Here is a 16,556-nt window from a genome sequence, read left to right on the forward strand (position 1 = left end):
AACTACTCTTCCCGATCGGTAGACCGTCGAGGCAAACAGATCAGCATAATCAGGTGATTGATTCATCAACGCCGTGACGTGTTTTAACTGCACTCAACGCTTGATTGTTGATAAAACACTACTTTAAAAAAAACATCATAACAAAATACGTGCGCTTCATTTCGAAATCAGTTGCCTACGGAATGTACGCGAAGTTAGTTAATGCGCGAATAGTAGATCTTTTAGCTTGTTCACGCTAAATGGTATCTTATTTTTATTCCTTCATTCAGTTTATATAAACTGAACAGATGTAATAACTTTTTTTTAATCCACCTAGTGATGCCTTTTCCAGTAGTTTTCTACTATTTAACTAATAACAGTAGCTTAGAAAATAATTTTGGAGAATGAAATCATTTCAACTTAAACTAATCATCTCAACTAAACAAGATAATCACCATTTGGATTGAAGGACAAGGAGAAAACAAAATGTTTATGGTTTACCTACTTTCAGGAAGGACGACGACTCCTCATTCTCTTTCATTGGATAGGTATGATGTCTAGGATTTGCTTCAAGCTAGCAATTCAGCCGTGGGATAAATGAAATAAGAATTAGAATAATCTCACTAACTGTTAAATGGGGAATCTAATATCCATGATCATCAGTTCACTGTAACTTGCACACTTAAAAACGAATTAGATCAGCTACACAACATTTTACTGATCATTCAGTAATCCACGTGCTCTTTTCCGAATATCGTTAAAGTGATAACTCGGTAAAGTGCGTTCTTTTGCCGAAGTTTGGCATACTATTATACTGAATTTGTCAGTAAACAACAAATATACCGAGATCAGCAAAACCGTTTGCCGGGAACTCGAACAGTGAGTTAGCTTTTACTGAAACACTTATCTAATGCCTCTTTTCGACTCACGTCGCATCACCTCACCATTGCTCGTGGAACTGGACAGCATGCAAATTGGATGAAGGATGAAGATTTGTATATTTTATGAAAAGATAAAGGAGATAAAAACCTCAAATTTCCAGGTAGAGACGTTAAGGAGCGCTAGAAATAATTATCTTTAGCCGTGATGTTTTCTTTTGGTGTTTGCGCTTGTTTTGTTTGCTGAATTGAAAGGAATATAAATAAAACACCCCTTTCACCAACATTAGTTTTTGTGATATTAATTTCATACTCTTTTTTTTTCATTTAAAAGATATTTTTATTCAGGCCTATTTGCGTACAAGCTTTGCGTGGCCGATTGAGCCGATTTTTTAAATAATTTTTTTTTGAGTTGGATCTCGTTGTCACCCTTTTTCTAGGGGGAGAGGAGCTTCCATTTTCCTCATGCGAGGATTGAGGGGCAATTTGTTCGTGGTTCGTCTCGTCATTCATTGCCGTGGAATTGTTAATGATTTCGTTGCTAGTTGCTGTAGATGCGCCTTGTTGTACATTGGTTGCAATTGCTGGTTGGTTGGAGGGTAAGTTGTTAACTGCAGCTGGTATACTTTGTTCTATAGAGGATACTGATGGTTTCGTTGAAGGGGATGCTTCATTGTTGTTGGCGGCTGTCACAGGTGTACTGGGGTTGCTTGGGGTTTGTGTGAAGGAAGCACCGTTGTCCTTTGGTGTAGTTGTCTCATTGTCCAGTTTATCACATGGCTTACCGTAGTTAACAGCTTTTTGGCAAGATTGACATGTGGCCATCTGATTGTCATAGGTAACAAGTGATTTGCACGGAATTCTTGTATCTTGACCGAAAATCACATAAGAAAGTATAGCCTTCTTCAAGTGTATGCGTAAAAAAAGTACGCCATTTAGAATACCGGGGAAAAAATTCTTCCGCTTTTCTTTTTCGATAGAGAGAATCTCTCCGTATTGGGACATAGTTTTGCGAATATATGAATCGGTGAAGATTGAGGGAAGATCATGCACACGCACTTCTATAGCACTATCTTTCATATGTACTGGAATGTTGTACTTGATGTTCTCGTGCTCCACATAGTGCACATTGTTATTTTCTTTTGTGAATTGAATTGCATCCAACTCTTTATAAAACTGGATGTAAACAACATTATTCGTCTTATTGCATCGAAGTAAATGCACACGTTTAATGTCAAGATGCATTTCCTCCTTAGGCAAACCTTCAAGTTCTCGTATCGAAGGTCGAATTTTGCACTGCCTGAAGTCAACAACAATTGTATTCTTTCGTGTCGGCGGTAGCTTTTGTTCGTTTGGTTCATTCATTTCGAGGTCGTTCTATTGTTCACTACACAATACTGTACTTGGTTTCTTCTGTCCCGAACGTAAGCGGTTTTGTTTTATCGACTGACTTGGATGAGATGTGAAAGCGAACTGAATTTCATACAATAATAAAGAAAAATCTTTCCTTATTGCCTTTCTCTATAGAAAGGTATTAGAATTGCTGGAGAAACCGACTTTCGAACGGAGCCTCGGAGACCCATAGTGTTAGATACCATTCGACTCTGTTCGACGAGATCGGAAAATGTTTGTGTATGAGTGTGCACTTTTCGAAGATATTTGAACGCGCTCAATTTTCTCAGAGATAACTGAACCGATTTTAACAAACTTATGCTCGTTTAAAAGCTACTGTCGGGCCATTGATCAAGTTCAAAGATCAAAAGGCTGTGACTTTTGGTTCCAGAGATATGATGGTATAAGTGACGTAACCGACAAATTTTGTGATCACCTTTAATTTTTAGATTACCTCTAATTTCGTAAAGCTCTAGTGCTCAAAAGTTTAACCACTTCGAAAAATGTCCTCATGCAAAATTTGAGCTAAATCGGACATGCGTAAGGGGTAGGGATGGTACTCGGAAGGCAAAGTATCGATACCTACACTCAGAAAAATAAAATGGTAACTGTTACTATATAGAGGGCCAACTTGACCATGAACGTATAGTGGTTTTCAGCCGACTATGAAATCAGATGATTTCAACAATGGTCAAGTTCACGTTTACTATGAATGGTATCGGCTCTAGAATAGTAATATTGAACAGTGTATTGTATGAATAATTAATACGATTGAGATGGTTAGCCTAACCATGACCGAATATTTTTTTTACATTGTAGTTCTTGCTATAACCAGAGTCATGGTATTTTTGACATTTCACTTCTAATTATTTTGAACTAGAAGCAGTGGTTGATTCAACAATGCCGAAGATCAGCAAAACATGAGCTAATGTTGAAAAGTTTTATGAATTTAAATTCTAAAATAAGAACAACTCTATTTTATTTTCGCATCAAATCAAATGATAATATACCTGGTGAAATATTGCTTAGCATTGCTTGATAGCATCAGTTGATCCAAGGCTCTGTCCGGTGAAGTTTTTCCTGAAGCAGGAATTGGCAGCAGGAAAGAAATTATTAGCCAAGTCCAGATGCAAACCTCGATACAAACCTGCGATTTTCCGTCGGATTCGAGCGAATTGTATCCGGGAATCAAATGATAATCTTCCTTCAATCCATCAATTCCATCAATCGCTTGATGTTGTTTCTACAGCGACCGATAATGAATAATAAACCGTATACGAGATGTTGAATTCACTGGAAAACATAACCGTTGCCGGAAAGATTGTTGAAAAATTGAATTTCAACGACGGAAACTAGTAAGGCTACAAACTTTACCTACCTGCAAGATCTACCAAAGTACACAGTCACAATATAGAATATTTTGTTCAAATCCATCACTGGTGTGTTACCCAGGTACGAAATTTTCTGCTAAATTGTAACTTTATGTGACAAAAATAGTACACCCGTTCATTGACAATTTGTATAGTCAGCACAAATGTAATACATAGTAGGTTGAAAAACACTATACGATAATGTGCTTACTACATAAATTCTGTTGATATGGACTACATGAATATTGTTTTCAAACATCATAATCGTCTTTTAAACCATGTATCTAATTATGGTAACATTATTATATTGTGAACATATTTACTAGTAGCAATAACTATTTCACTTCTCATCTATATCTAGGCTCGAGAGCAATTTCACCTTACTAGAAATTGTGATTTTAACTATTTGTTCTTATATTTGAGATGACTACCATTGTCAGGATGACCATGCCAGAAAAGTCATAAATACAAATAGTTTAGTCAAGTCGTAGTCTTTGTTGTCTAGTAATTTATACAATACAAATGGTGAATAGTTGTTGACACTTTTTAAGCGTATAGTTGAAAAGACAATGAAAAACAGGTTACGGTTACTATGGTTCTTTTCTTAGTGTAGGGTATCGGGATACCAGAATTTTGTGTATCGATACAAGGCACGGATACTACACTAGAAATCAATTCCTATTGAATATTTAGGGATTTTGTTGGTATGTGCAAAAGCAAATTTTTTTTATTTATTCGCGTTTTACCTTCGGATAATCAGCACTAAGCTAACGGTATAAATTGAACTGCTAGACGCGAGATGGGAGAAGAATTTAAAAACTGATGAGTCGAAGGCGAAACGCGAAGAAATAGAAAGCTATTACGACGGGACCGGGGACGAACGGACCGGAAACACCAGGCTCGTGCATGTATTGGTATGACGTAGACTAGTCGTCGTTGATATTCGTTCACGACAATCTCGCGTCGCCCCACAGAGTATGATGGCCTTTATGTGCGTGTTTTGTTGATGCTTTTCTCTCATTGAACTCTCATTCAGTGCACTCGTGGGACGAAGCGAGATTGTCGGGAACGAGTTTCAACGACGGCTAGTACACGTCATACCAATCCATGTACGAGCCTGGCGCTTCGTCGAATCCGAAGAAAAAAAAGTTCCTTTGGGGACGGGTACAATCTATTCTTTTCACGCAGCCCACCTGGGTTCGATTCCCAGCCCCGCACACAGGCTTATGATTTTTTTCTGGTTAATGTCCCTGTAATTGGAACAAACAAAAAATATTCCGTTGTAATGGGAATGGACTTTAATCTGTTGCGATACTGTAAGTATCGAGACCAAAAGTATCGATACTAACAGTATCGCTCTGATGTGATATCGATACCAAAAATATCCGATTCTTGAAAGAAAGTATCGATGCCTCAAAGTATCGACTCGGTATCGGACATTCCTAGTAAGGCTTGCTGCCCGGCGGTTAAGGTTTGAAAATTTTGAATTTTGAATTTGAATTTGAATTTTTTTGAAAAAATCTACTTTCTGGGACTTGGAAAAATTTTAATATCCCAAAAAGTCGATTTTTTCAAAATATTTTTTTTGAGATGACACTAAATCTCGACGTTTCATGCAATTCTAAGCCTTTTGGCATCAAAAATTTTTTTTCGATTTCGGAAATTTCAAGATCTATGAAAATTCCACTAAGTGGGCTAAGAAGGGTTTTTTTAGTTTAGTATTACTGTTCTCATACAAATAGGCAACGCAAATGTCAAGCACTAGTTTTTTAGAAATGACTGTGTGACATAAACACTGAAGCATACTTTTGTGAACTATTTGAATCAATCTGAATCAATTGGTGTCAAAATTAGTGTCCGAAATTATTTAATAAAAGTATGAAATATATTCTCATGAGACTGTTATGAAAGAAGAGAAAGGCATTATCCCACCACTAGGTGGATTAAGAAGGGTTTTTACTTTTCTTCTATAGAAAGGTTATGCAATCGCTGTGAAAATCGGCTTTACAACCAAGGCCCGGAGGTGTGTGTGTGTGTGTGTGTATGTGACAAATAATGTCACTCAATTTTCTCAGAGGTTACTGAACCGATTTTCACAAATTCAGACTTAAATGAAAGGTCCCAAAAACTGCTATTAAATTTTATCCGGATCCGACTTCCGGATCCGGAATTATAGGGTGATATGCACCAAGAAAAGGAAAAAAATAGTCACACACGTTTCTCTGATTTGGCTGAACCGATTTTCACAAACTTAGATTCAAATGAAAGGTTTTATAGCCTCATATAATTTTCCAGAATTTTATTTGGATCCGATTTCCGGTTCCGGAATTACATATGCACGAATTTATGAATGAAATTTTTTCAACCGATTTTCACAAACTAAGGAGCAATTGAAAGATCATCAAATTCTTCAAAAAGTCTCCGAAAAGTTGATCCAGATCCGACTGCCGGGTGTGGTATTACAGTGCGATTAATGAAAATTTTCAATCTCATGAGTATTTTTTCACAAGTGATGGCGAAACGAAAATTTCATCTAGTTTCGACTTTCGGTTCCGAAATTATTAGGTGATGAGTGTCAAAACATTCAAATCGTTATTCAAAATGATGATGCAAAACTGGTACACGTCGATACGTTCTGGTACTAAAGAAGATTCTAAAGTTGGCTTAACACTGATTCAATTTGTAGGCTTTATTAGTTACTTACTGAACGAACCGACTTTGGCTGTACTGGTTCCAAGTATCGGAAATAGTGGTCATAAACTCTAAAACGAGATTCACTCATTTCTCTCAGAGATGATTTGACCGATTCCCACAAACTTAGGCTCAAATAAAAGTTCATATAGTCTCATAGGTTGCTGTTTAATTTCATCCGAGTCCGACTTCCGGTTCCAGATCGATAGGGCGAAGTGTGTTCAATAATTTAGTGCGACGATCAGGCCCGTACCCAGGATTACGTTTCGGGAGAGGGGGGCTCAAGGATAAAAAATAATGTTACTAAAGATTGCTGATGTACCTAATTCTTGGTGTGCTTTTTACGGGTGTTTCAACAAACACTTTAAAAATTTTCTACTGGAACAGTTATTGTATTACATTTTTTTAGAGTAAATTCAGCAGCTGAAAGTTATATATGGGCGATCTTTAATATATCCCCAGCCAGCCGTTCTAGTTTTATTTATTCGAACAGTTCTACTGTCAAATTAAAAACTGGTATACGCTACCGTTCTATTTTTGGTATATTTGAAACACTAGTAAAACGCTACTGGGGCTGCTAGTTTTTCTTGTTATAATTTCCAGATTTAAATTTTAAAACTGACCTAAATTATGAATCTAGAACTGTAACACTCCTGAACATGTCCTTAACGTTTACTGTCTTGTTATTGTCTGAAGGCATATTCAGTTGTGTTCTAGTTCTAGATGCATAATTTATGTCAGTTACAAAATTTCATTCTGAATTTTATAACAAGAAAAACTGGCAGCCCCAGCAGTGCTTTACTCGTGTTTTAAATATTCCAAAAATAGAACGGCATCCTAGACCAGTTTTAAATTTGACAGGAGAACTGCTCGAATAAATAAAACTAGAACGGCTTGCTGGGAATACGTTTGTTCCAGTTTCTGCTCTATCATAGATCTTTCATATAGAACTTCTAGCTGCTGAATTTACACTGAGACCTTCGAAATAATTATAAAGACTGTCCCAGAAAGTATGGACGCAACCAAAAACCGCTGCCATTTCGCAATGGTTCAGAATCTGTCAATTTTTATGGCTGCGTCCTGTTGTTTACACTCTTCTCTAACTTGTTTTCATTAGTTTGTTTCGAAATGCGTGGACTTTCAGCAGAACAACGTCAAAAAATTGTGTACAAATGGTGCACAAAACGCGGACTGTCACTGAAAAAGATAGCAAAATGGAAGAAGTAAGTGAAAAAGCCGTGCGAAATGCAATCAGGAAGTTCGGTGAGGATAACACCTTTGAGGATAAACCGTTGGATAAACGTAGACTGAAGGCGTTCGAACAAAAGAATGAGGTTTCAGTTCGGGATGTGGCACTTCGAAGTCAAATGTTCTTCGTGTTAAAGAACGTTTGAATCTTCGAACCTATAAGAAACAGAAACAATCAAAACGACACAAGAAGCATCGATCAGGCCGAGGGTTCGAAAGCTGTACAATACGATTCTTGCTGGAAATTTGAACTGCATAATCATGGACGAAGAAACCTACGTGAAATTCGATTACAAATCCTTGCCGGGACCACAATATTATACGGTGCGAGAAGGGCAAGTGTTAAACCAGTCCGAGACATCGATTGAAGTCGAAAAATTTAGTAAGAAAGTTATGGTCTAGCAAGCAATTTGTAGCTGCGGTAAGATTTCGAAACCCTTCATCACCACTGCTTCAATGAACAGCGAAATATACATCAATGAATGTTTACAAAAACGACTTCTACCCATGATTCGAAGCCACAAGGATCCTGTTGTTTTCTGGCCAGATCTTGCTTCTTGCCACTACTCGAAATCAACGGTAGAATGGTATACTACCAAAAATGTCACTTTCGTCCCAAAAGACATGAATCCACAAATTTGCCCACAACTTCGACTATTTGAAGAATTTTAGGCATGAACGAAGGCACATCTTAGGAAACATGTCTGGGCAGGCGAAACTATTCAACAGTTCGAAAAAGATTGGAAACAAGTGTCAAAACTTGTCGCCAAGAAGTCTGTACGGAATTTATTGAGTGGCTAAGTAGCAAATGTTGAGAATAATATTCTGTTTTTGTAGTCTAATATCATCAGTATATCGAAACAAATTTCAATATCTAACACTTGTGAATTATTTACAGCGAAATCAAAGTGCGTCCATACTTTATGGAACAGTCTTTACACTTTGAATTTAAAATTTTTTTTTTTGAATCAGCGCTTATTTTCATATTCCTCTGATTCAACTACATTTGATCAGTTTGGTTTTACATCTCATCCAAGTCAGTCGATAAAACAAAACCGCTTGCGTTCGGGCCAGAAGAAATCATGTACAGTATTGTGTAGTGAACAATAGACCTCGAAATGAGTGAACCAAACGAACAAAAGCTACCGCCGACACGAAAGAATACAATTGTTGTTGACTTCAGACAGTGCAAAATTCGACCTTTGATACGAGAACTTGAAGGTTTGTTTAAGGAGCAAATGCATCTTGACATTAAACGTGTGCATTTACTTCAATGCAATAAGATGAATAATGTTGTTTACATCCGATTTTATGAAGAGTTGGATGCAATTCAATCCGCAAAAGACAATAACAATGTGCACTATGTGGAGCACGAAAACATTAAGTACAAAATTCCAGTATATATGGATGATAGTGCTATAGAAGTGCGTGTACATGATCTCTCCTCAAGCGTCACCGATTCTTATATTCGCAAAACTATGTCCCAATACGGAAAGATTCTCTCTATCGAAAAAGAAAAGTGGAAGAATTCCCCCCGGTATTCTAAATGGCGTACGTTTGTTACGCATGCGCTTGAGGAGGCCTATACTTTTTTATGTGATTTTCGGTCAAGATACAAGAATTCCGTGCAAATCACTTGTTACCTATGACAATCAGATGGCTACATGTCAATATTGCCTAGCAACCCCAGTACACCTGTGACAGCCGCCAACAACAATGAAGCATCCCCTTCAACGAAACCATCAGTATCCTCTATAGAGCAAAGTACACCGGCTTCAGTTAACAACTTACCCTCCAACCAACCAGCAATTGCAACCAATATACAACAAGGTGCATCTACAGCAACTAGCAACGAATAGAAGACGGAAATCGACAACAATACCATCGATGCGGCAATGGATGACGAGACGAACCACGAACGAAGTGCCCCTCAATCCTCGCAGGAGGGAAATGGAAAAAGGGTGACAACGAGATCCAACTCAAAAAAAAATTATTTAAAAAATCGGCTTGTACGCAAATAGGCCTGAATAAAAAAAATATTTTTTAAATACACAGAAAGAAATAATGAAATTTACACGAGATGTAAATCAATAGTAACATGGAATAGACATGAGTTGAATCGAAATTTTGATTGAAAACCTTCATCGGTGCAAAACTAAATTGGATTGCATTGAATTTTCAATTAATATAACTGCATCTTTCAATTAACGCTTATTTTGCGATTAAATTATATTGAAACGTACAGAATTTTAAAGTAATTTTATGTTTAATTACCTGCTCCAAATATGTGCATGAAAATAGATGTAAATTCACAAAATATTTTTATCTGTGTAACTACATTCGATATTTACTTCGAAGCAAATATTTTTTTAAATCTATACGCACAGAAATAAATAAAATAAGCATTAAATTAAAATATATTGTGCATTGAATTCAAATATACTTCATTTCCACCTGAATTTCATTTCACCTGGAATCGAATACAATTGTTATTTGGTTCAAAGCAAACTAGTTTTGTTTCTAAACGATTTTCTTTAAATTCTATCAATTGTTATTTAAAAAGAATTTTTCGCTAAATATTGTAAATTAAATTTTTACCCATGTACCATTCGAATCAGTCTACACTGATTTTCAAAAATTTTGAATCAAATGTAAACTATACAGCTCTTTAGGTCAATTTAACTGACTTTGGCTACACCGACTTTCGAATTCTCAAAGCTCAATTATTTTCTCGAAAAAGCCAAATCGGATTGACCAAACCATCTCATAAGTATTGCAATTTATTCGTCATATTAGATTAAGGCCATCCAAACCGTTTTGGGTTATGCTGATTTCTGAATACCGGCTCTGCACAGTGCTTCAAAAGCTCAATTTTACGCTCTTAATTGATAACTCATTAAAAACGTGGTTTTCGAGGTACAGTATCTTCAGCAAAGTTGCTCAGAATGATAGACGCCATCTTTTGGGAAAATTTTATTTTTGTGATTAATCCCCCTAAAAGTTAGATAAAAATATTATTTCAGCTCAGGGTCAACCTAGGGGCTAAGCTACTTCGACAAAGTTGTTTAGAAAGTTATTTCAAACTAATTCGCTGAAAATACTATTTTCGTAACTTGAGTGTAATTCGAAATATAATGTATTTTCTGAATAGGGTGTCCTAAAACCAGTTTTTGTACGAAAACACATATATTATCAATTTTTATGAGTTTTTCATGTTTTGCAAAGTTTTTTATCATTAAAAACTCATCAATTTTCTCAAACATACTATGCAGTTCTTTTCAAATATCCTTGTCCTTGACATTTGCAATGATAAGGTTCATTGTATTTCAGATCAGATTTCAGTATATATTCATTACCATGGTACTTGCCACAAAATATGTTTTTTTTGCATATTGAAGTCTATAAACTGAATAGTTTAGTAACTGTTTTGTCACGACTTTTAAAAAAGCAATCATCAAATCGAATTAAGTTATGTCATCTGCTGGTAGAGAAAAGTATAATCCCAACTCATTTTTTCAGTTATTTGAATTTATTTTTTGCTAGCTGACAATATTCTTAACTAGCAGAAAGACTCTTAGCATCGTCCGACAGATTCTTCTTGGACTGTTTTGGCCATTCACGAATATATGTCACCAAAGAGTCCGATGAAACTAATAACCGGCCAAACTAATGGGATCCCGATTCGTTAGTGATCTGAATTGCTCGCTTGTATAATACTCCCGACATCTGTATAAAAGAAACTTCCTAATCATTATGAACAGTACAATATAGCAAGCGTTTATCGATCTTCACTTTAATTTATGAATAGTGGATATTTATCCGCAGATCTTTTCTATAGAAAAACTTACCAAAAAATGACATAACGTAATTCGACATGATGGTTACCCTTTTTCAAAGTCGTGGCTTCTTATCTCACTTTTAAAAAACGTCTGTAATGATTACTAAACTACTATTTACTATAGATTTAGATGTCCATAAAAATCATTTATTGTGAGAGTTACCATGGTAGCGAATATGTACTGAAATCTGATCTGACATACAATGAACCTTATCATTACAAATGTCAAGGACAAGGATATTTGAAAAGAACATATCTCGAACATATCTATCCAGGTAGCCAAAACGCTATGCGGGTTATTCCGGATTCCATGACGAGAAAACACATTCATCCCAGCAACTACAAAATACTACCGTCTCCATCGAAAAAAGTCTCATTGAGCCTTGTTCGAAATCGTGCACCCGGTATTTCGAGGGTTGATTTCACTGCTCTTGGTTACGAAGGGCTAGTTGCTGGTACGGTTCGTGCTCGCTTCGTGCAATCGTGCACAGGAGCCCGATTCGGCTTTCGTGTAAGGATAAAAACCCACCAGCAGCTCGGTGAAACCCGACAGATTGCTTTAGAACGCGTAGCCGGACGGAAAGTTTGCACTCGCCGGAACAAAGTGGAGCTTTTGAGCTTTAATTTCCTGTATAGTCGCCGTGTCAGTTTCTAAACGTGCGAAGGTGATTGTGTGCGTTTGTGTATTGTTAGTAGCTTTCACAACACGTAGTGCTATTTGCGCCTTTTTTTGACATCGATTCTTCTTTTCGGAATTCGAAACTGCCACTGCTTTCGCAATCTAGGGAAATGCAGCGTTTACTGTGTGGTGTAAAGAATGATTTGGCATACACGGTGCCGTGATCCTTGTGATGGTCCTGTCGCGTTCACGACGCTGGTGTTTGTGGTGGGGATGGCAAATTTTGGCTGGTGTGTGTTTGCCTGTATTTACGCTTCCTCGTGTCAACTTATTCTGGCAGTCAGTCTCGTGTTTGCAATGAATTGCTAAAAGCTATATGATTTCGCAGACCACGCTTCACAACATTAGACTGGTGTGTGCGGACGGGATGGAAAACTTCCTGCTCGGCACTGTGCTCAATTTCCACGTTTCGTCCCTAAACAACAGAGGTGGTTCATCCATAAAGAAAGTGAGCAACGCTTGCACTTGAATTTAACCTTCTCGCGGTTATTTGGAAAAATGGAAATACGGCAATTCCACAGAACGCAGTTCGGGAAAAGTTTTCCTCGTTTTTGTATTTTCTGCTTTATTCTGCAGAACCTCCTACTGTGAGACTGTGATGTCGGAAGCGCTTTCATAAAAATTAATTAAAACTTCGTCAGGTTTCGTTCAGCTAGCTCGCCTGACATTTGTATATGTTTTTTTTTTGCAGAAACTCAACGCTTGCTCCTTTATTCTCTGTTTTGTCAATACACCTACCTTCGACTATTATTTCCATTGTACTGTCATAAAGGGCAAGCTTTTCAGTTGTGGTTTGAAAAATTTGGTTTTTATTTGCTCTGTTTGTTTCGTAGAAAACAATTGTCCTGGGCACTGACGACCTACCATCATCATCAAACCAACAAAAATCAGGATCCATCGTTCAAAGGCATATTTCATGATTTGTAGCGAATAAGTAACGGTTTAGCATACAAGTGCAATGTGCGGTTTTTCGTTTTTTCCAGAGCAAAAGTTGTGCTTTCTGCTTTGCTTCGCAGACGAATTTGATGCGGAAAAACCCACCACATAGCAAGTGGTTGACGGGACGATAATTTCCGTCCAGAAGAAATCGGCTGTCTGACTGCTTATAAATATTCAGTGAAACAACACACAGCCAAAGTGAACGACAGCAGCTACACAGTACAGCAAGTGAGAGTGAATTAACTTTATATAGCAACAAAGTGCGGTGGCGGAAAGTGAAATACTCCAGCGGAGCGGAGGGTGGAAAAGGTAGGACAAAAAAAAACCTTGCTAAAGCCTAGGGTAACATTTGTGATTGCGGAAGCGTAACTTCTACACAATTGATCCACTGATTGTGAGGCAGTAACAATTATAACAGCATGGAATTTTCAAATTTCATTTATATTGGGATCAGATAAATGGACTAATATTTCATATTGAAATATTTAACCTCGTGTTTCAAATTCAACAGATACAACCAGAAATTACTGAACATGCGATACAGTGTGAAACTTTCCTGAAATACATACCAATTTGTCGTTAGGTTCAAACAAACTGTCAAAATTTGCATTTAGTCACACCAAGTGTAAACTTCTAAATTCTACAGTCTCTTAATTTTTAAAGTATCCCAAGTTATTTTTACAGTCTGTTTCAGCATTCGCTAAACAAAGGTCTTATGTTGGGAATTCGGAATTGGGTAAGTTGATGTCCTTTTTGATTAAATCAATTAAGAAAGTTTCACTCGAACACGAACTCATCGACTCATATGAACGGCTGAATGTAAAAATCGGTTAAGTGCAACTTATTCTGGAAAACCCAGTTAAGTATTTTTGAATAAAAAAAAACGGATAAAAACATTGAGAGCGAAAACCGGACTCGGATTTCTCAATCCAACACGAAATTCTCATTGACAACTAATTTTGTTTTTAAAATCAGAAAATTTGTTTCTATTTATCTATCACCAGTTTATTAGCCACAAAATTCATAAGAAGTGTCAAAACAAAACAATCCAATAAAAAGCTAAAAGGGACAGTCTTGTTGAAACTGCTTGCAAATTGTTTAGATGTTTTACGCATGTGTTACGATATATCCATATATAAATTTCTAAACCGGTATGTAAAAATGACGCAAACTGTTAGTGGAAAGTGTATTTATTCAGAATTTGTGCGCATTTGAAGCGATTGTGCGTAATAATGTTTTTACGCGGAACAGTGAATTGAGTTTCGAATGTTGCACTCTAATTGTACATGTCAAATGATGTTTTTTGTATCTTCCAACCTTCCGGGCCACGCCGTTCGATGTACTACTTGTATTCGATTTTTATTTTCCGAGTGCTCAAAGTTTTCAGTGAGAGAGTCGATTTCGCGAAGTCGAATGAAGAAAACAGCGATTTAGAAGAAAAATGTTCAAAAAGAAGTTTATGTTTCGCTTATGTGTTTTTCTCCAATTCAACATCGTATTTAAACCTGCCAATATAGAAAAGACAACCGCGACTGAAATTTTTTTCGGTAGTAGTGTGCCATCTAGTGGCTAGTAGTCATTACGGTGCGTTATTTCGGCGACAGAGCCCATATAGCTGCAAATTGCAGAAACCAATTCAACCATTTATGTTGGTTGAAAACAACGTTTTATTTCTCTAATTCAACTAAAAAATTAGTTGAATGGAAATGAAGTGTGCCTTAGCTAAGAAATGACAGCACGTCTAATTGGTGAATTCAACTAAAAAAATAGCCATTTCAATAAATATTTTATTATTATCAAGGAAATTAGAATTAAAAAATCTAAATAAGCAAAAGTAAGATTTTTTTAGTTGTCTCAAAAAATAACTAACTAAAATCAGAAAATCAACTAATTTTTTCGCCAAAATGCTGATATCGGTCTTTCCGTGTGTCATTTGTCAAAATCAAGAGCCTCATAATATTTTTCAAACCTTCATTTCGTTCTTGTTTCTGATTTCCTTCAAAATTAGATACAAGTTTTCGTTTCGATAAGATATGTCATCGTGCTAATTTGTTCAGTATATTTTATGTCGTTGTATTGTTTCTAATTATTTCATAATTTTGACATTTGCAGTAGATTTTGCAAGTGCAAGTGACTCTCCAACATGTAAAAATTTGGATGCCGAAACTCTTGTGACGCTTTTTAACGCCTATAATTTAAAAAAGTAACACATAACGCTTCGTGACACATAAAACTTACAAGAGAGTAACGTCTCATAACGCTTGTACCTTGGTTGGTAAACGACTGGACAATGCGTAATTCAGGGCCCAATGTGGTTCTTAGCCTCTTGTCCAGTAACTCCTATCCCTACCTCCCCGCGGTGCCGACTGGGGTACGAGTAACCATAGGAAAGATCGGGTAACCAACCCCGGTGGGACCTTGGTCGTATGCTGACAGGGAAGGGGGGGCTTGCCTTCTCTTTACAGAGAACGAGCCTACCCGAGCGTCTGTTCCCCATGTTGGGGCGGCTCGAAACAGCGTCTGTTCTCCATGTTAGGAGCGGCTGATTACCGTCCTTGTGTCAGTGTGGGACTCTAAACAGTGCTGACACGATGGCCCTCCGGCGAGACAGAAGGTTGGTGCAGGCCTAACAAGCCGCCCGGAAAACACTTGTTACGAATAATCAGGATATAAATACCACTCGGAATAATCGGCAAAAACCTACGCGACGGAATAAGGACTACGATTGGAAGCTTGGCACATGGAACTGCACCAGGATACGACGCTTGGCTTCCCAGGATACGACCGAATGCTGCATGATAAGCTTCAAATCCGCGGCTTCGATGTCGTAGCACTGCAGGAACTTTGTTGGACGGAACAGAAGATGTGGAAAAGTGGGCATCGAGCGGCTACCTTCTACCAGAGCTGCGGCACAACCAACGTTCTAGGAACGGGATTTGTAGTGTTGGGCAAGATGCGCCAGCGCGTGATTGGGTGGCAGCCAATCAGTGATAGAATGTGCGTATTGAAGATCAAGGGCCGTTTCTTCAACTACAGCATCATCAACGTGCACTGCCCACATGAGACGAGACCCGATGACGAGAAGGAAGCATTCTACGCGCAGCTGGAACAAACCTACGACAGCTGCCCACGGCGGGATGTAAAACTCGTCATCGGCGACATGAATGCTCAGGTAGGCCGGGAGGCAATGTACAGGCCCGTGATCGGGCTGGAGAGCCTGCACGCGGTAACAAACGACAACGGTCAACGATGCGTGAACTTTGCAGCCTTCCGAGGAATGTTAGTTTGAAGCATTTCTTGCTCCGCAAAGATATCCACAAAGCCACCTGGAGATCACCTGATCAACATACGGAAAATCAAATCGACCACGTTCTCATCGACGGGAGATTCTTCTCCGACGTCATCAACGTCCGCACTTACCGCAGTGCCAATATTGATTCTGACCACTACCTTGTCGCGGTTTACATGCGCTCAAAACTATCGACGGTGTACAACCCTCGTCGCACACGAACACCGAGACTCAATCTCGAGCAGCTACGTAG

The 16,556-nt window shown here is 37.8% G+C and overlaps 1 protein-coding gene across 6 annotated transcripts in view; it reads left to right on the forward strand.

The window, feature by feature from the left end:
- Positions 1–11,943: 11,943 nt before the first annotated feature.
- LOC131430449 (Kv channel-interacting protein 1-like) overlaps positions 11,944–16,556 on the forward strand; it is a 251,462-nt gene continuing 246,849 nt past the window's right edge. For 2 of the 6 annotated variants that reach the window (XM_058595460.1, XM_058595455.1), the window contains exons 1-2: positions 12,152–12,305; positions 13,059–13,323. The gene's annotated coding sequence lies outside the window, so the exon portion shown is untranslated. Of the gene's footprint in view, positions 12,085–12,151; positions 12,306–13,058; positions 13,324–16,556 lie in introns of those variants that run through there. The other 4 variants (XM_058595456.1, XM_058595457.1, XM_058595458.1 and 1 more) reach the window with 4 other exon arrangements.

The sequence above is a fragment of the Malaya genurostris genome, chromosome 2 (genome assembly GCF_030247185.1).
Source record: "Malaya genurostris strain Urasoe2022 chromosome 2, Malgen_1.1, whole genome shotgun sequence".
In the NCBI taxonomy this organism is placed as follows: Eukaryota; Metazoa; Arthropoda; class Insecta; order Diptera; family Culicidae; genus Malaya; species Malaya genurostris.